Consider the following 22,389-nt stretch of genomic DNA (forward strand, 5'->3'; position numbering starts at 1 on the left):
CGCCGGGTTTTGAAGTGGAAGTTTATGCAATTCTGGCTCATAGCCAACAAATACTCGAAGAAATGCGTGAAGCAAGTGAGCAATTGGCCAATACATATGCTCTTCCACCTTCCCAATGTGAGTCTTTTGCCCCTAATAATTTAGAATTATTGGAAGATGATGATGATGGTCATAATTTTACTTTTGAAATTCCCCTTAACATCACTCCATTTGACCACTTAGAGACTCATGTTAATGACATTGATCTTGTAGTAGATGACACCCATGACATGGATGTTGTTGGGCCCGATTTTAATGACACGGATGGAGTTTCACCCGAACCTTTGGAAACCTTTGAGAATCCTTTACCGGAGAACGTAGTTGACCCAATTGTGGTTGATGTGGGACTTCGCGATGAGCCCATCGAGGATAAGTGGGAAGAACCGACCATTTTCAATGAGACCCACCTCCTTGATTCTTCATGCCACCTATTTGAGACCATTTATGATGATAATTTGTGGACTAACGATTTATTTCATGGTCTTAAGCATGACGCTCCATCTCTTGCTGACGAGTGGAGTAATACGGTGGTTGTTTTTAAAGCCTTTTCTACGCATTTTGATATGATTTTTCATCCTTTTCCTTTGATCTTTTATGCTTTAATCTTATCAATTGCGTATATATGCTTTTGTATTGCCCATGCACAGGTATATGATCGGCTTCTAAGGGCTTTGACTTATTTTTTTAAGGACGGCGAAGGCCACAACGCTCGAAAAATAGGAGTCTGGCAAGACTTAAAATTTGCGCTTCTTGGGAGGCAACCTAAGCTTTTATTTATTTTTGTTTTTAATTTTCCGCAATTTAATGTTTTCTTAGAATTCGAAATAAAATTACTAGACTTGACGGTGTTTATTTTTATGGTTTGTAGGTGAAAAAATGAAGAAAAGGAGTCTCGATGAGGTTATGCACGCTTCCCCATGCCAGAAATCCCGTTCGGGGACGTAACTTTTAAAAACAGGACGAAATTAACAAATACGGAGAAAAGTCAAAATCGGCCTAAAGTTGGTCAACCCCGACCGGGGGCGCAACTTTTTTCGGGAAAAAAAAATTTAAAAAGTTTTAAAAAATTGCCGAATCACTTGCAAACGTCATTCCTTCATCAAACTTTCATTTTTGGCCCTTTTCTTGAATTATTGATGAATGGAAGAGTCCCCCGTATACATGCTAGCTTGGGGGGAGGATAACAAGTCTAGTAAATGTTCTTTCCTTTGCATTTTAGTTTATTTTCTCGCAACCCATTAAATATGACCCCTTGTCCTTCTTGTTTTTGTGCTTTGAGCCATTTTTATGGTTTCGTTGGATGCTTTACATGTTCGCACATTGAGGACAGTGCTGTGTTTAGCTTGGGGGAGGGATTGCATTCGCATCTTAGTTAGTTTGCATTTTCAATTCAATAAAAATCTGAAAATTTGAAAATTTTGTGCTAGTTTTTGCTTCATATGCTTTGCTTTCCTACCTTTTGTCATGGTTTTATACTAATATTCCTTTGCATTTCCTAATTATAGCTTAATAGCTAATGACTCTTTATTATTGACGGGATTATTGCTCCATGGGGATGTCTTGACATAGTAGGTGGAAGATGGAATTTGGACCAAATAAGCTTGATCTTGACTATTGGCAAGCCACAAAATTGGTAAGGTGGAAGCTCCTTAGACCGATGCATCCATATCCGGTCTCTCCTAGGTGAATATAGGTCTCCTTATGGTGTGTGTTTCATCAAAACGCACAAGTATGGTCTTTATTCCATCACTAACAAGCATTACTTTCATATTTTGCATTGCATTTGAAGCCATTCACTTTGATTATATTGCCCATTTCTAGCCCCTTTTACACATGCTTACAAATTCCCTAGCTACATTATTGATTTGCCTACCTTGTCAAGCTAGTAGCTATGTCATTGGTATAGGGTGCTCATTTGGGATGTGTCTTAATGGAAATCATAGTTAGTTTGGTTAAATGGAATTGCTAATTTTGTTTCAAATGATTACGAAAAAAAGAAAGTGAAATGAAAAAGAAAAGAAGAAGAAAAGGAAAAAACAAGAAAAGAAAAGAATCATGAACAATGAGAAATGAAAAGAAGAAAAAGAACATGATTTGAAAAGGAAGAAAGGAAGAAGAAAAAAACTCCCATGCTTTATTCATATATTTTGAGGAGTATTTCTATGTTTTACATTGAAAGAGAGGTCAATATATTATTGTCTTTGGCTTTTAAATATTGGGTTACTATAGGATCGGGATTGAGCATCTTTACATTTGGTCGTTGCTAGCTTGATCACCTAGCCCCATAAAACCATAATTCACATGTTCTCCCTTATTACCCATTACATATTGTTTCTTCTTACCCATTTGGCTTCTTATATGCTTGAATTTTTTATTGTTTTGTCTTATGTTTTGGATTGATTACCATATTAGATTGCGGGCACATTGTCATGAGTCGAGGATAGGTGAGTATTTTTACACAAAATGTCCTTTCACATACAAATGAGTTTGAGGGCATCGTGAGAGTCCATTAGTCAAAAGATCATGCAAGAGCTTAAAGGTTCGTTCAAAGTCTTTCATGCTACGCCGTTATGTAAATCTCATCCATGTTTTTGCATTATTCCTTATGCCCATGTTGTCTCAAGTTTTAGATCATTATGCTTAGCTTGTTTTAGGATATTGCAATTGATGGGATATAGTTTCTTGCTTTGGGACAAGCAAGAGTTTAGCTTGGGGGTGTTTGATAAGTCCATTTATATAGACTTTGTCTCCTTATTTTAGGTCTAATATATTTGATTATTGCACTAACCTTAGTGATTTTATGAGCTAATATTGTATTCTAGTTGTCTTTGCATGGTTTGTCACATTTTGTAGGAACTTGAGCTTTTAGGAGCTTATTTCTAACAAATTTGCAAGTAACTAGAATCAAGGCTAAGTGTGGAAGAAAGATGGACCACAGTAGGATATTATGGAAATGACAAGTCCAAGTATGAAGAATTGTGAAATGGGTTGATGCACAAATGAAATCACAAATGAAGCCCAAATTAAGAAGTCCACACAAACTCAACATGGGATGCTCAACTTTGGATGCTCATGGGATGCTAAATTATGTGATTAACCGGAGGCTTAAAGATGGGATTAATGGCTCACATTGGATCCCATTGGCAATTACTCAAGAATTGAAGGAAAATTAAAGAGTGTGCTTAGGATGCCATTTTGGATTCCTTTGCAAGTTTTACTCCCTTATTCTTATATAAAGGGTGTTTATCAACACACTTCTGACACACCTTTTTCCACACAATTCCCATTATGTTCTAGTTCACAAAAATCCTCTAAATTTAAGATTAGTTTTAGTCATTACGTTAGGTTTAGATTAGTTTAGTTTTTATTTATGTTGTTTACATTTCCCTTTAAACATTTCAAGTTATAATTCAATTACAAGTTATTTACATTTCATTCCTTGTTCTCATTTGCAAGTTCTTCCATTATCAAGGTAATTTCATTTCTTGCATTACTTTTATTATTCATTTGTCTTTAGATAATTTACATTATGTTCAAGTAATTTCCTTAGTCTAGGGACTAGGGAAGCCATTTAATAACTAATATATGTAAAATGACAAATTAGGTTGATATAATATTGTCTAATTGTTTCTATCACATGTTTATATCGTCACGTTTAATCTTTGTTTAAAGGACTTATTCCTTGATTAAGTTTGTTAATTCATTCTATGAGTCGAGAGGCACGGAATCGGATTAGGCTAAGCATGTATAGTAGGACAACCTAGTCATAAACGAGAGTTTCTCTAGGACCCAGTCTATGGTTGACACTAATATCGTGAGGTGAGTGTCTTTAAGCCTAAACAATTGACAATGTTATTATTTCCGAGTTTAACATGAATATATATATTTAAAATTGCATGTGTGACCCGACTCCCCTAAACTCCCTTTATCATATATTTTACAACGTTTTATTTGCATAACCAACCAACCAACCAACAACCGATAAACCGACCTCGATAGAATTCAATCCATAGTAACTTATTTAGCAACCTCCGGTCTCCTTGTGGTTCAACCCCTATTACTACATTTATTTGTGTTTAGAGAATTTATATAGCCTGTCAAAAATCGTAATTACGACGGTGTAAACGGCTGTTTTGAAACGATTGTAAAAAACTGAGTTTTGAAATCGTCATTACGACGGCGTAGAAGGGGTGATTTGTAATGGTCGGCAAAAGACCGAAGTTTTTAATGGCCATTATAACGGCGCGAAAAGGGTTTTTCAAAAGTTTTGAAATGACACATAAGGACTTATGATCACATAGCACATAAGCACTCGCAATTCATTATATCATGCATAATGCTGACACGGGTTTTGGCTTAACAATGGTGGTTTCACACCAAGCGATCATTCCCCGATTTTCGAGAGGGATGCCAATCCAAACAAAATGTCTAAGGTTGGTGCCCTATCCTCGTTCAAGTAGGAAGTGAATGCTCTTTAATGAAATAGAAATGTTTGACATCAACGATATGCTTGACTCAATCGGGATGCGAAACGCGGGGATAAGAAAACTCACGCCGACGAGACAAGCCAATTTGTCGATAAAGGTTAGGTTGTGGGCCCGAACAAGGAATCGGACTTATGACCGTAATATCAAATGATGCACTTAAACCAAGACCTCGTTCGAGTTTCACCATCTAGGGATCAGAAAGACACAAGTGTCCTAGTTATCCCCAGCGGAGTCGCCAATCTGTGGACATGGGCCACCTACACGCAATCTGTTGGACGTATAGCAGTCTGAAAGCCTCGTTCGAGGACGTAGAAATTCTTTCGACCGGATTGCTTTAGATCGGTCGGTTTCATCTCGATGAAGGTCTCAAAAATGATGCATCGCCACCAAACACTTATGGGATGTCTGGAAACCGTTCGAAATCCAATTTATACCTTGGTCAAACGAAGCACGGAGCAATGCTTATCATAGGTACTAATGATAAGGACTAGTCCCTCTTTTAGCATCTTATCGCTAGAATGACTCTTGTGCGCCCAGGATAAGGCCATCCATTATCCAAAGGTTCTAAGTAAGAGGTTAAGGTACGTATTGGGAAGCCCTTTAATCGGACACCCAATCCCACCCGTGAAAACGGCCTCTACTGATCGATCTTGGTTGGTTAAGTGCAAAAGTTGATAAAACGGGTAAATGCATGAATACCCATCCACAAGATAAACCTAACATGTGAAAATTTGCTATGTCGGTTGTTTATCCAAATATCAAGTAATTGATGTCGAGTTGGATTTAAGGGTTGATTTTCATACAAAGACAGAAATTAAACATCCATTTACCAATTTAGGTTTACGGTGCTTAACACGATCCATTTGTCTAAAAAAGGTGTTTAAAATGTGAGATGTAAAATATAAACTCATCAATCTGATCCGTCATATATTCGGGTTAACCAAAATCGAGATCGTCTTAGACAAGTGCTGAAGATGGGGCATAAACATTGCCAAGCAGCCATTGAGGCGCGAGCCTATTGGCGGTGTAAGGGGCTTCCCCTGGTTTTGTAAAAGGTGAATAACATGAGGACATTGGGGCGTGGGTCAGACGGCAACCCAAGTGAACCTTCTAGTTCTACAAAAGGTTATTAAAATCGCTTTTGAATGGTTGTTAAAACCGCTTTTGTGGAAAAGATCGCTAAAACCGTGTTTGTATCCAAGTATAAAATATGACTCGAAGTATTCATCATTATGTTGATGATATTCGTTGTCGGGTTTGGATTTGCAAGCTTGACATGAATAGTTTTGTAAATAAATGACACGTCTATCGCGTACCTGTCAAAAATACCAACTGGCTCTAACTAATATAGCTAGGGAAGTCGGGTCGAATCCACAGAGAGGTAGGAAATTGTCAGCTAAATCTAAGTTCGTCAGGGTAACCAAATGGGGGTTTATAAATGTGATTTTCTAAACTAAGGGAATAAGGAGAAGAGAATAAAAGGAAAGAAATAAACAGATAGAGAAGAAACAGCTAAGACAAACGGTTCACCATAATCAACCGGTCAAGTAATCTAGGTCTTAGGTCAATGCAAATACGGTCTAAGGGGTAGCGAACGTCACCTTTCGGTCCTTAATTCACCCTAAAGTGTAAACAGCTTAACTTTCGCCCTCACTGCAATACCCTATTGTTCGCTACTAGTCTCGCCTTTTCCAACCTTTCGGTCCAGGTCAAGGATCACTAAGAATTAAAGGTCTAATTGCGTCGACTCAATTAGACAGATACAGTTAATTGTAGCATTTAACCAATAAAGACTATACTAGCATTAACCCGATAAATCGATTACTATCCCCTCATGATTATGGATTCCCTATAGTCTTAGCCAAGGGAAATTAGCTACTCATTACCATTGAATTAACAATAACGATAAATAGGTAATTGGGATTAAACATTATAACAACTAATAAAGATTGAATCAAAGCAATTATTACGACAACGATAAATAGAGAGGAATTCAAAGCAATAAATAAGATTAAGAATGAAAGTAGAATGATAGTACCAATCGCAAAATCCAAATCCGAGTAGTAAAGTATAAAGGAAGCACACAAATCCAAAGAACAGTAGCTAGGAATATAGTGAAGTAAAAACGAACGAAGGAAGAGAGGAGTAACGTAGTTCACTCCTTCAGTCTTATACTAAAAATTCACCCTCAAAACCTAATCTATGGACTAATTACAAAAGCCCATAAATAAATTAGGCGGAAATTGACTAAAGCACAAGAAACCATTCGATCGAGTAGAAATAATCTACTTGGTCGAGCAAATCATCACCAAACCACTCGATCGAGTGGAAATAAACCACTCGATCGAGCACCTCTTGCAAAAACTCCTCGATTGACCCCTTAAACTGCTCGATCGACCAATCTTGAGTATATAGAGCATTCGATCGAGTAGAAAACTACTCGATCGAGCTATATAGGCACGTTAGACCTTAAATTACTTTCCGAACTCAGCTCACGCGTCTTCCAAGTGTTAGATTTCCAAGCTCCGGCTCCTTATTCTCCATGAATGCATACAATTGGGACAAATTAGGTTCGATTTAGCTCCTCTTCGGTTAATTCCTGCAAATTACATAAAACGAACCGAAGTAGAATATTCGGGGGTATTTGTAGCCAGATGCTACATAAAAAGTGCAGAAATGCGTGTAAAAGTGAGGTCGAAACCTTATGTAAAAGACACGCATCAAATCTCCCCAAACCAAACCTTTGCTTGTCCCCAAGCAAATATGAATGCAACTAAGAAATAACAGTGGAACGGAACCAACGCATCAGCTACAAATCACCCACTAAAACCAATTTAATGCAATAACATGACAAAGTGGCAAATGAGAGGTGCAAACGAGTTAAATTAATGTTTCAAACTTACTGAACCGTCGACCTTGCAAGATTCAAAAGATATCGGACTCTCACGGGTCGCTCGTCACTCAAAATAGGGCACAAGGTGAGTATATATCTGAAAGATAGGAAGAAGTAAGACACTCACCTAACTCGACCTATAAGAACATGCATGCAGTTAACATGAATAAAGTCTCTACAACCGTACATATGCATTCCAACCATACTAATGACCAAGACACATGCCGAGGACTTACATTTGGGTAAGTGAGATAATGGGTAAGAAGGGGCTAAAATGAATTTGGATATGTGGAGTTAATAGCCAGGCTAGCAACAACGGATCCAAATATAAACTGCATCCCAACTTTGTACTCAATATAGCAAGATGAAACGGTGCAAGACCATGCACTAAACTCATGAAACCCAAAAACTCGTCAACTCCCGACGAAGTATAGATAAAACATGGGAGTGAAAACATTATCCAATTCTCATTTTTTTTCTCATATATGATTTTTCTTTCTTTTCTTTTTTCTTTTCGCTTTTTTTTTCATTCCTTTTTTTTTCGTTTCATTTTTTTTCAACAATTCAACATTTTTTTTTCTTTTCTTTCCCTTGAATTCTTCCACCATCTTCTGAATTCAGATGAAATAACCATATTGCAATAAAACATTCCAAGAACTACTCGTTACTAGCTCAGCTAGGGTAGAAAGTATTATAGATGCAAGCCAAACTTGATACTGTCGTTTCGTACCAAAAATAAATACCTAAGTACTACTAACAGAAGTTAGCGGTAAGTAGGGTCGATCTCCACAGGGAGGCGGTGTACTATCTATTTGTTTATTCGGTCTGTCTAATGTCACAATGGGGGTTTTGATTGTTGAACTAAACTGATAGGCGAGAGAGAAATGAATGTACGAAATTAACAGAAAGAGAAGAGAAATATGCTAGGAGTCGGTCCACCGTGGCAACTATACTATCGGGTATACTGAGACGATTAAACTATTGATAAGAAGAGCTATGGTCGTCACCTTTCGGTCCTTAAACCGCCCTAGAGCGTAAATAGCTTAGCTTTCGCCCTTACTACAATACCCTATTGTAATTAAGCAAGCCTTCCCTTCCAATCTTTCGATCCAGGTCGGGGTTAACTAGATTTATTGGTCTCCTGCATGCATTCATTCGACCTGATAAAAATTAAATTGCCTAATACAATTCTTATCGCAAGACTAATCTATTCAAGTCAATTATAACATGTTGCTACCACGGCTTCCCTAATCCTAACATACTAAGGAATTAGCTAGACATAATTATAATAAGAACGAGAAATAAAGAAATAACAATAAGCATAAACAATAATTAAAGAAGAAAAGAAAGGGAAAGAATTAATACTGAATTATTGATCCGGAGATGAAGAACAAAAGTAACAGTGTAAAAGTAACAGAGGAAAAGTAACGTGATAACCGGATGATTACAAATGACGTCCTAACTCCTATTTATAAGAAAATAGGAGTATAGATAAACCTAATGACGAAAATTAAGTAAAAAGCCCAGCCCATAGCAAAATCCACTCGATCGAGTAGAAAATCTACTCGATCGAGTAAACCATAAATTGAATCTACTCGATCGAGTAGAAAAAGGACTCGATCGACCAAAATTCTACTCGATCGAGTACTTTCCAGCAACAGTTCTCAGCTTTGCGCACTGAACTTCAAACGGCTGCCATTTCTTCGTTACTTGGCCAAACAGGGTGATTCCGGTGGCATTGGAAAGCTAAGAGGACAAACTTTCATCTCCAATTGGTATAACCTGAATATCTGTTGCAGAACTCGAGATATGGCTCTTCAAAGTAGGCACTAGCAATTTGAAGTTCTTCCTTTGCTCGCCTAGCTATCTTTCTTCTTTGCGCATCTCAAAATAGCTACATTCCCGCTCCAAATTCACTCTTCCTCCAAATGCATGCTAAATGGATGGTAAAAGGCTTGATTTCACTACTTTCTGTTTCATTCCTGCAATTAAGACAAAATAAACCAAAGTAGCATATTCGGGGCATTTCGTAGCGATAAACTACGATATTAGCATAGAAATACGTGCATAATTAGGCTAAAAAGACTATATAAAATGCACGTATCAAATCTCCCCAAACCAAACCTTTACTCGTCCTCGAGTAAACTAAATGCAACTAATGGAACGGAAAAGATAACTCAGAGCTAGCTACAAATGCCCACTCAAACCAATTTAATGCAAGCAACTAACACTTATAGCAGACAGTCAAATGCAAACGAGTTGTAAGATGTCTATAATAAAGCTGAACCGTCGACCTTGCAAGACCTTTAAAATCGGACTCTCACGGGTCACTCTTCTCTCATGAAGCAAAGGGTGAACATATATATGTAAGAGAGAAAGAAAAATAGTCGCTCACCTAGACTACGACCCACATAAACATGCATGCAACTAATATGATAGACAATTCTAGCTACCGTACACACATTCCAACCAAACAAGGTCCTGTCACAGCCGAGGGCTTACAAAAATATGGTAAAGTGAGGCAATGGGTAAGAAAAGGCAAAACAAATTATGGGAATGTGGAGGTATAGGTGATCAAGCTAGTACCTAAACAAAACCATATGAGACATATCCATTTCCAACTCAATTATGAATTAAATACAATGCCCTTCATTTGGCATAAAATCTCACCAAACCAAACTGAAAATACTCCTCAAATGATATAGATAAAGCATAGGAGCAGAAACCGTCAACCAATCAACATCTTTTTTTTTTTTTTTTCTTTTTCTATTTTTTTTCGGTTTCTTTTTTTTCTTCTTTTTCGAATTCTCTTTTTTTTTTTCATTTTTCACGTCTTTTTCATCATCCTCCTTTTCTTCATAAGTTACCAACTCCGAATCAATAGATGCAAGCCAAACTTGATACAATAGACAATATACCGCAGAACAATCTAAACTAGCTTGACAAGGCAGGCTAAATTTGAAATGTAGCTAAGGGTCAACAGGCAAATTTGGCTAATGTGGAGTTTAATGGGTAAAAATGAAAGAAAGGGAAAATGTGTGACTCCTGCATGTGACACCAACCACTAACCCGAATGTATGAAGGCAAAAAGCAATTGAATTTCATATACGTGCAAATTAATGATACATGTTATGCAAGGAGTAACTACTCACAATCCTACATGAAACCGGTCATAAATGACACCAGTTTATAAGGCTCTAATTCCTTAGAAATTATAAGTAGGTTGCCAAAATTATAGGTCAAGTCTATTCGTTCAGCTAAATTAAACATTAACTCGTAGATATGCAATAAGACAAAGCTAAAAGATAATAGTTCAATGCAAGGCTTAAGCAAAAAGACAAACATAGTGCAGTATCATCATTGAAATCTACCGTTCCGACTCAACCTATATGCTAAAATAAACGTGATTTTTTGAATTTTTAACAATTTTTCTGATTTTTATTGAATTTTTTGAATTTTAACGAAAATAAACAACAATGCAAACATAAATTAAATGTGATAACTGAAATGCAATAAAAACAATATGCAGACACATATATGGATGCATAACCTCCCCAAACCAAACTGTACAATGCCCTCATTGTACCAAAACATGGAAAGGAAACGCAAACTAAGGAAGAAAGAGAGTAAATGCGGAAGAACTTACAAGATTGCGCGAAAAAGGGGACCTCCCCAAACCGACCATGAAATGGGAGGTTGCTAAGGCCCGGAAAACCGTCTCAGGAAGCTAATCCAAGTCAATGGTACTCGATCAAGAAGAAAAGTAGTCGATCGAGCAAAATAGGCATCTAAAACCGCTCGATCGAAGGGAAAGGCAGTCGATCGAGTAGTTTTCTGTTTTGCAGGTGGTCGATCGAGTAAATATTTCACTCGATCGAGTGAATTCATCATCAAAAGTACTCGATCGAGTAGAAAAACTACTCGATCGAGTGATCCTCAGCGTGATTCCTGCAAAACGCAATTAAAAACAGCCCGTAAACTAACAAGACAAGCATACTGAGATAGTATATGGTATAAAAACCATTTATTACAACTTAAGGTAAATAAAAATGCAGAAATAAATCGCCGGGTTGCCTCCCGGGTAGCGCTAGCTTCAGTTAGGTCCCAGCTCGACCTTCTTTTCTTCGAGCTCTCTAATTAGTCACAATCAAAACAGCTCAAAGCGCGCATCATTAAATCATAAACCTGCGCATGTGCTACAAAAAAGCATAAGTAGCACCAAAGTGGAATAGCAAAATAGGAAATAAAAATGTTTAACTTTTTAAGTCGTACAAATTTCCTATGAGCGCTCCTAAATTTATCCACAAAATAAAGGAGCGCGGGAGCAATTGTCAATATATTAGGATCCCGATTTAGATTAGCAATTTTGACATGACAAGTACGGTGAAAGGCAGTTAAGCTATACATCCACATGGGAGGGGGTATAGCATTAAAAGAATTAGCACGAGTCAAATAAGGTAGCTTACTTTGAAAATTAACAATAATAAAATTACCGCTAATTACCTCGGGTAGGTTGCTCTCAATGGAGTCATCGACAAAAGAGTGTAATACCTCATCCGTGCGAGGAGGAAATACCGACTCTGCTGTCTCTTTGTCACCCTTCTCAGTGGAATTCGTCCCGTAAATCTCAGCCTCAAGTATATCCAGCTCGGCTTTGAATAGGGGAGATTCACCGTATCCATTATCATCATTAAAATCGTCATCTAAATCAAACCCATATGACGAATCAAAGCTCCCAATGGCCAAATCAGTCGATCGAGCAGAATAACCACTCGATCGACCAGTTTCCTCCTGAATTCCACTCGATCGAGTGGAAATTGTACTCGATCGAGCACTTTCTTCTGGGAATTCACTCGATCGACTAATATAAGTCACTCGATCGAGTGATTCCTCTGTCTGGCTGAAATCTTCGCATAAACTCGGAAATACGATAGAAATTCGTCATCCGAAATATAGAAATCATTCTCAAAGATTGGGCAACACGGGTTCTTCATGGGAAAAACCGCTCTTGGTCAAGTACACCTCTTACGGTTGCCAATTATCCGACTCATTTGTTAGCCGAGCAATTTGCATCGCTGACTCAATGATTTAAGCATCCATACATCTATCATATTCTTGAACTAAAGATTTCAGCTCCGCAATTTCTTTTTTCTGTATATCACGAGGATCTTGTTGCGGTGGCCATTGATAGGGTGGATGTGGCGGCACAACTACAGCTGCTTGACTAGCTCGATCATGGCCGCTTTGAACGCGTAAACTTCGTCAATCTCGCCAAACAAGAAAGCGCATCATGCCCATGACACCATATCTCATGACAAATCACCATTTGTTCCATATAATAGGACATTGGTGATGGGTCAAAGGTACTCAAGCCTTCCCTTTGACGATCTTTCACCTAGAACTGTCTAGGTAGTACCTGTAAGGCCTATCAAAACAGCACTAAAGAAAAGATTAGAACGGCCTCAAGGGATATACCCCTTGAGGCTAAAAACAGACGAAATAAAACAAGTAAATAAAGTAGTTGCCTCCCCGGCAACGGCGCCAAAATTTGATACTGTCGTTTCGTACCAAAAATAAATACCTAAGTACTACTAACAGAAGTCAGCGGTAAGTAGGGTCGATCTCCACAGGGAGGCGGTGTACTATCACTACTACAGATACAGGCTATAACAACGGTTAAAAACCGTTGTTATATAAAAAAGCGGACGTTGTTAAAGCGTCCATTGTAAAAGGTTTTAACAACGGTTGGTTTTCTTAAGGCAACCGTTGTTAAAAATATTAACAACGGTTTTAAGTATAAAAACCCGTTGTGGAAAGTGTGACTCAATTTTGGGGGGAAAGTTATAACAACGGGTTGTAATATACAAAACCGTTGTTATAACTAAAGACAACGGGTTGTTTGTAAATAACCGTTGTTGTTTGTTCTTAAAAAATAAATAAAAAATTAAATTAAATATTACTAGATGCATGTATAATTACGGCCCGTTAGAATTCCGATGCATGCAGAATATCCCTTAAATTAATTACCAATGGTTTTGAAAAAACTTATAAATGTGACTAGCTATAAATATTAAAGAATCCTTTAGTATCTAACATTCATTAATTGAAACAACATGGCAATGAACCCTAATTTTATCAACAACGAAGAATGGCTTACACAAACGATTGAAGATGATGGGAAGGTTCTCGCCGGGCTTCCCGCCGATCAACACCCATTAATCGAAGCATCCCTTGAACATCAACGGAATTATTGGATTAAGAGGCGTGAAGCAGTCCGGCTTGTCAACAAAGCCTCATCATCATCATCATCATCATCATCTTCATACCCTCGTCGGCTTGTTACTCGCAACTTGGCTGCAGCCAGAGATATGTTGAGTTGTACTCTTCCAACCTTATCTCCACATGCAAGTCGTGTCCTTGCATATATTCAATCTGTTATTGCAAAATATGAAGCCAATGACCCGGAAGTTAGCGGTATACCAGAGTGGCGTGATTGGTGGCAGGTTGAGAAGCGCTTTTTACGCTTAACAGGGGTTGTTCCGGCTTATTATACATCTTTTGATTTCTGATAATTGCTGTAATGTATTTGGTTTAAAATTAAATGAAATGATCATTTTGAAAGTGTTGAGTTATGCTTGTTTGATTTGCTTCCATTTTTTCAACTTCATAGATCAGTCATCATCAAGATCCAGTTATTCGCCATTCTTGCCCAATAAGATTTGAAGCAAAAGTATTGAGAGATATGATGATGCTGATTATGGCACAACTTCCTAACATATATATTAATTAAAAAACAACTCAACCCACACATTGCTTAGTATAAATACATTGCATTATCTCAACTAACATGCATTTCCATTATCTCAATATATTCTCCAAACCCTAACTGCTAAAACAAACTCCAAATAAATTAACCCTCTCCTTAATCTTTCAAAACAAACTCCAAACTCCAACAAAATGAATGATATTATCCTTAAGACTCTTACTATGCTCGATCCGTACTGAAGGACGCCAAAGAAGATGGAAATGAAATAATTAGCAGATGCTGAACGGAACCTAATGGTCGATAAAAACACATACATGGAACTGAAATAATTAGAAAAATAAAATAATGACGATGAAACAAACATGATAATTACAGAACGTACGTAAAGAGACGATGAAATCAACAATGACGGCGAGAAGATAAAGCGGCGATGAGAAAGAGAGAAAGAGACGATGAGAAAGTGTGTGTTTTGTGTTTGTGTTTGGTTTCATTTCTTTGGTTTGTGTTTGTGTATGTATTAAGGTTTGTGTTTTGTGGTCCGCAGCAGACTTGTGTTTGTGTGGTTTAGAGTATGGAAGGTATTGACAACGGTTATTAAACAACAACCGTTGTGAAATATGTTTTAACAACGGTTGTAAAAAAAACCCGTTGTTAAATAAGTTTTAACAACGGGTTTCAAAAATAACCGTTGTGATTACTTTTCACTAACTTTGCGCCAATTTTGCGCCAAATTATTAACCAGCGGTTGTTCATGTGTGACCCGTTGTTAAACGAATAACAACGGTTTTTATAACCATACCCGTTGTAATTGATTTTAGTAAAATTCGCGCCATATATTCTACAACGTCTATTGTGATTTTCGTGAATAATCGTTGTTAAAGGGGCGTTGTAGTTGCCTGGATTGGTAGTAGTGTATCTACTTGTCTATTCGGTCTGTCTAATGTCACAATGGGGGTTTTGATTGTTGAACTAAACTGATAGGCGAGAGAGAAATGAATGTAAGAAATTAACAGAAAGAGAAGGGAAATATGCTAGGAGTCGGTCCATCGTGGCAACTATACTATCGGGTATACTGAGACGATTAAACTATTGATAAGAAGAGCTATGGTCGTCACCTTTCGGTCCTTAAACCGCCCTAGAGCGTAAATAGCTTAGCTTTCGCCCTTACTACAATACCCTATTGTAATTAAGCAAGCATTCCCTTCCAATCTTTCGATCCAGGTCGGGGTTAACTAGATTTATTGGTCTCCTGCATGCATTCATTCGACCTGATAAAAATTAAATTGCCTAATACAATTCTTATCGCAAGGCTAATCTATTCAAGTCAATTATAACATGTTGCTACCACGGCTTCCCTAATCCTAACATACTAAGGAATTAGCTAGACATAATTATAATAAGAACGAGAAATAAAGAAATAACAATAAGCATAAACAATAATTAAAGAAGAAAAGAAAGGGAAAGAATTAATACTGAATTATTGATCCGGAGATGAAGAACAAAAGTAACAGTGTAAAAGTAACAGAGGAAAAGTAATGTGATAACCGGATGATTACAAATGACGTCCTAACTCCTATTTATAAGAAAATAGGAGTATAGATAAACCTAATGACGGAAATTAAGTAAAAAGCCCAGCCCATAGCAAAATCCACTCGATCGAGTAGAAAATCTACTCGATCGAGTAAACCATAAATTGAATCTACTCGATCGAGTAGAAAAAGGACTCGATCGACCAAAATTCTACTCGATCGAGTACTTTCCAGCAACAGTTCTCAGCTTTGCGCACTGAGCTTCAAACGGCTGCCATTTCTTCGTTACTTGGCCAAATAGGGTGATTCCGGTGGCATTGGAAAGTTAAGAGGACAAACTTTCATCTCCAATTGGAATCACCTGAATATATGTTGCAGAACTCGAGATATGGCTCTTCAAAGTAGGCACTAGCAATTTGAAGTTCTTCCTTTGCTCGCCTAGCTATCTTTCTTCTTTGCGCATCTCAAAATAGCTACATTCCCGCTCCAAATTCACTCTTCCTCCAAATGCATGCTAAATGGATGGTAAAAGGCTTGATTTCACTACTTTCTGGTTCATTCCTGCAATTAAGACAAAATAAACCAAAGTAGCATATTCGGGGCATTTCGTAGCAATAAACTACGATATTAGCATAGAAATACGTGCATAATTAGGTTAAAAAGACTATATAAAATGCACGTATCAATAAACGTGTAAAATGTATTGCTCAACCGTTTTATCAGCGTACTCGAATTAAATCGACATGGCACATATGTTAGCCAAGGGTCACAAGCAATATGGTTAAGAGAAAAAGGGAAAAAATGGAATAAAATAAAATCGAAAGTGCTTGATATGAACTAATTATATTAAGTTCATTGCTTTGTAATTAGTCAAAATTTATCATCGTACACGAGATTAAACCGACAAGGTATGTAGAACCAAGGATGACTACGGATATGACTAAAATGCTTGCAAATATGAATAAAAGAGAAAAATTGTTAAAATGAAGAAAATAGTGTTAAAATACACTTTAAAATGTAATTAACCAAATGATATCACTGAAACACGAAATTAACCATTATGGTATAAAGAACCAAGGGTGATTATGTTTTATGGTTAAAAATTGTTTATCATAAAAATGATTTCAAATGATAAAAATCGTTTTAAGAAAGAAAAAAAAAACGAAATAAAACATTAAGGAATGATGAACTCAAACATTTTTGAGTTCCGACCTGGGGTGCCATAAGAGGCACGAGGTACCTAGTTGTGACTAGGGGCTTCTGCCTCAGGTCAAAACTCGGTTTTGGTTCAAACAATCCATGTTTTGGATCATGTTATGCATGTTTTATGATCTTAAAGTCATAAAAACAGTAAAAAGGACATGAAAGCGGAGGATTAATTACACACTAATACTTACATGTTCGGTTGCTTGACGAGAAATCGACAAAGTATAAAACTTATCAGTCGGAATGGTCGATTTGAAAAACCGTTTTGTAAATATGGAGGGTTGCTTTCCTTTAGTGTAAGTGTAGTTGGTCGAAGTGGTAAGCTGATGTGACCATAATTAGAGCATATTTAGTCCCCGAATTAGCCTTGTTCCCATGCTTTTTAGTGCATATTTGGGTCATTTATTGTCTTTAGTCCTTTGTTTTGCATATTCTTTGAGGTTTTGTGTCCTTGGTAGGAAAGGAGTGTAAACCTTGCATTTTCATGGCAAAATAGAGCTAAATTGATTGAATTCAATGACCAAGCATCAAAGAGAAGACAAGACTAGAAGGCCTTTGTACATACTATAGTAGATGGGCAATGATGAGAAAAGATCCTTGCATCCCCGAAGAAATCCTCAAGTATTATATGAAGAAAAAGGAAGAAAAGAAGAAAGAAAGAAGTGGTAAGACAATCCGAGCGGATTGTCCACAAGCCGCCCGTCCACCATAGGCAATCCGAGCGTCTTCCTCAGCTGGACGCTCGGCCAAATCCACCACAATCCGCCCGTCTTCCCCAACAATTCGCCCGGCCATAACCTCCACAATCCGCCCGTCCCGTGCCCTGGACGCTCGGATTGTGTGACAGCTAATCCGTCTTCTACTTGCTCAATGAAGGATGGGCATATTTTTCTAAGACCGGCGAAAAGGAGACCGGAGTCTCTCTCGAGACCGGCGATTCCTCATGGACTTAATCGTCATTTAAGCCCTTAGTAAACCCTAATTTATGTACCTAATCCCCACTATAAATACCCCATTAGTCTAATTAGCTAAGCATGTTCTTCTTACCAATCTTTAGTGTAGTTAATATCAATCAAATCTCTCTTTAATCTTGTAATCAACTTTTAATCAAGTCTTAATACAAATCTCATTTCCTTAATCTCTCTTTTGTTCATCTTTCATTTTGGGTAATTGAAGATTATTTGGGTTATTATTGGGAGATTGACAACCTTCCAATCAATCATCAAGTACTTCTTTTATTCTTTGCTTTATTAATGGAATCATTAGTAGGTATAATTCTCTTAATCCCTTTTTAATTATTGTTAATTATCTTCATTTATTCATCATTTTTTACTTTGTTGGTATGATTGACAACCTTGCTAGCATGTTTAACATGATAATGAGTGAGTAGTTTCCTTAGCTAGGGTTAATGGGTAATTAGGGGAAACCAACATGGGGGATGATTCATGCTTAAATTAATATGTTTTCATAGTTTATTTGCTTGCTTGTTGTGATCTCAACTCATGCACATGTTATGTTTGATGAAATGCGAGCCTATGAATCCTTACATTTTTTACCCATCACCTATCTTTTCAATGAGACTTGTAAGACATAAACCAACTCGAGTCTCATTAGACCATGCATGTAGTTGAGTAGGGAAAACTAAGTCGACTTGTAGGTGTTGTACAATCTAATCGATTCGGCCCCGGGACCCAAACTTTCCTAGGATTGTAAGATATAAACCAACTCGATCCATCACAACAATAATTGCTTGCTTATAATTTGAGAATATGTTTGTATGATCAATTCCCATGAATCCCCTATGACCCCATGACACCCTAGTGCCTTTTATCAATTGTTTACATCCCTTTTTAATCATCTTGCTTGTTTAGTTTCATTGCTACTTTCATGGCTATTTAGTTGAGTGATCTTCTACTCAACCCCAAAATCGTGACACCCCTAGACACCGCTAGTTGCAATTGAAAATCTCATCTCAATTTCCGTCCCTTGGGATCCGACCTTTACTTGCCTCTTTACTAATTGTAGAGTTGTTTGTGAAGTTATAAATTGTGTTTTGGTCTAGGTGCTCCTAACGACAAGTACCGAAAACTAAACCCTCTAAGAGGTCACGACCAAAAATGGCGCCGTTGCCAGGGACGGTATTAACTTGATTTAGATTTTCTTAGATTGTTATTAGTTGTGTCTTTCTTTGCCATGGGGAAGTAAAACTCCTCAAGGTTTGTTCTAATTATTTTCGAGTTGTTTGATATTTTGCATGTCTAGAAGATCACAAGGTAACTTGTTACCCTTTGATCACGAAATTGAAAGGACTTTGACAACCAATAGAAGACTTGCTAGGAGAACTTTGAGAGGTATTGGTGAGGTTATTCAACCAAACACTATTGAGTTCATCAACCCTTTTGCAAGAGAAGGTGAGGAGAACCCAACACAAAATCCAACACAAAATCAACCCACAATGCCTAAATTTTCATCACATTCCGTACCAACCGAGGAGAACCTACCCAATGGTACTCCCACACCACAACACTTAACCGGAAATTTTATTGCCAAATCCGCATTTATCCAATTAGTCGAAAGAAGCCAATTTGGGGGGATGCCTAGTGAAGACCCTCACTCTCACATGGAGACTTTTTGTGACTATTGTGATGCGATTTCTCAAACCGGTGTAACTCAAGACCAAATTCGATGGGTCTTATTTCCTTTTTCTCTAATTGGCACCGCCAAACAATGGTTGAAAGGCCTTGATAAGGCTACTCTCGAAATTGATTCTTGGAAGAAGTTGGCTCTAGCTTTCTACAAAAAGTTCTACCCACCGGAAAAGACTAACATGCTAAGAGCTCAAATCACGGGCTTTAAGCAAAGAGATGAAGAATCTTTGTATGAAGCTTGGGAGCGATTCAAAGGAATTTGTCGCTCATGTCCTCATCATGGACTTAGAGAGTGGTTCTTGGTACAACAATTTTGGAATGGTCTTTATGAATACTCAAGAAACATTCTCAACATGGGATCAAATGGAATGTTCACCGAAGTTGACGATAATCAAACTTGGAACAAGATTGAGGAAATGGCGGTCCATAATTCGCAATATAGTAGACCTCGCAAGGCTACTAGAGGAGGAAAGCATGAAGTGGACTCTATTACTCAATTGGGTGCTCAACTTAGTTCTCATATTGATACCATAAATTTGAAGTTTGAGAAAGCAATGGCTAAACTTGAAGAAGCCTCAAATCACCAAAGTATCATGTTAATGCCATGACGGCATCTTCATCAATCCCAAGTGGGATATGTGAGAATTGTGGAACTTTGGGACATGACCAAAGTGAATGTAGGGGAACAAATGAACAAGTGAATGCTTTTCAAGCATACAAGAGTGGTACCCCTTATTCCAACTATTACAATGAAAACACCAAATTCCACCCAAATCTCTCATACAAAAGCCAAACTGTTCAAAACCCTCAACCAACATACACCCCACCTCCCATGAGAAATCAAAATCAAAGACCCTTTTACAACCAAAACCAAGGTTACCAAAATCAAACTCCATACAATCAACAAATTGACCAAGGTTTTGATGTTCAAAAAGCGGTCCTCCAAATGCAAAAGAATCAACAAGAGTTTTTCACTCAAATGCAATAGGATAGTCAAGCAAAGGAAATCAGCATCAACAACATCCTAGCCCACACCAAAATGTTGGAAACCCAATTGACTCAACTAGCATCTTCAAGCTCACAAAGACAAAAGAGGCAACTAACACCTCAAAGTAATCCCCCAAGACATGAAACGGTTAGTTCCATTCACTTGAGAAGTGGTACAAGGTATGAAGCACCGAAGAAGCAAGTTGAGGATGAAGTTGTGGAAGCTAGTGACAAAGAAGAAGTTGTGCAAAACTCCAAAGATGAAGAACCATCAAAAGAAGAATTTTCAAAGAAAAATGAAGACAAGGCCAAGGAGAAGGAAGCCATTGTGATTAGACTTCCTTTTCCAAGTCGTCAAGCCAAGCCCAAATTTGATGACCAACTTGGAAAACTTCTGGAGATTGTGAAGAATTTGGAAGTCTCGATTCCTTTCACGGAATTAATCAATCACGTGCCGGCCTATGCAAAGTACATGAAAGACATCCTTACGAAAAAGAAGTCGATCCGGAAGCTTGAAACTATCGCCTTCACTAAGGTGAGTAGTGCAATCCTTCAAGGGAGTTCACCTCTAAAACTTAAAGATCCGGGAAGCTTCTCAATACCGTGTACCATTGGTGACACCACGATCAACAAAGCCCTATGTGATCTCGGGGCTAGTGTGAGTGTTATGCCGTACTCGGTGAGTAAAAGGTTAGGGATGGGAGAGCTTAAATGCACCAATATCACACTCCAAATGGCCGATAGATCGACGAAGACACCATTAGGGATATGGGAAGATGTTCCTGTAAGAGTTGGGAAATTTTTCATCCCGGTGGACTTTGTCATTGTTGCCATGGAAGAAGACTCCAATATTCCAATCATTCTAGGAAGACCTTTCTTGCACACCGCGGGTGCGGTGGTAGATGTAAAGCATGGAGAGCTCACTCTAGAAGTGGGAGATGAGAGCATAACTTTCAATCTTGACAAGACCATGAGAGCTCCTCGTTTGCATGAACCATGTTTTATGGTTGATCATTATAGCCGGAAGGATGATAGGAAGAAGTCGGAATTCCAATGGAAGAAGAAAGTTGATGATGCTCCATCAAAAGAGCAAGAGAATAACAACAAAGAGAGCTTGAAAAGCTCATCCATGACAAGTGAAGAGGATGGCCTCATTGGCCAAAACAAGAAAGTGGGAGAGTTGTCTCTATCAACTCAAGAGATCTTTAATGATCAAGTAGATGAAGTTTGCGGTCTTTGGGACGATGAGTTTGAAGGGATTTTCAATCCCTACATTGGTAATGCTATCTATCGAGACCAACATGAAGGACAACAAGTGCAAAGATCTATTGAGGATCTTTATCATGATAATGAACAAGCTTTTGACTACTTCTTCAAGGTGTTGAGTAACATCAACAACACCTTGAACATGCCCCCATGACATCTCTCTAAGGATGAGAGTTTGGTGGAGTCCTCTCCAAACCACCATTTGTAAATATTTCTAACTCCCTAACTTGCATTTTAATTCTTACATTGTATTTTTGTCATTTTTGGATTTTTTATGCCTTGATCAAGATATTTATCATTTTTGAGAGAAGTGAGGGAGGGACTAATGATTTTATTGATGTGTAGTGCTTTAACATAGTGTGGGCATAGCAATTGCCTAGGCTATTCATGCCTTCGTAGTTCCCCTACAATGAAGAACACGAGATTTGAAGAATGATAAATGACACGGGATATGCAAGTGCACGGATGGAACTGAATCCGGGTAGACCAGGTGGAATCCGAGCGTCCCTATGGGTAATCCGCTCGTCTTATGGGAATCCGAGCGTCTTTGGAAGAATCCGTCCGTCCA

At 37.9% G+C, this 22,389-nt stretch overlaps 1 non-coding gene across 1 annotated transcript; it reads right to left on the reverse strand.

Annotated features, from left to right (window-relative positions):
* Positions 1 to 19,747: 19,747 nt before the first annotated feature.
* LOC141654280 (small nucleolar RNA R71) lies at positions 19,748 to 19,854 on the reverse strand. The gene has a single exon (XR_012547841.1). It is a non-coding gene; the product is annotated as a small nucleolar RNA R71 (small nucleolar RNA).
* Between the last annotated feature and the right edge of the window lie 2,535 nt (positions 19,855 to 22,389).

Source organism: Silene latifolia, chromosome 4, assembly GCF_048544455.1.
Source record: "Silene latifolia isolate original U9 population chromosome 4, ASM4854445v1, whole genome shotgun sequence".
Taxonomy (NCBI): Eukaryota; Viridiplantae; Streptophyta; class Magnoliopsida; order Caryophyllales; family Caryophyllaceae; genus Silene; species Silene latifolia.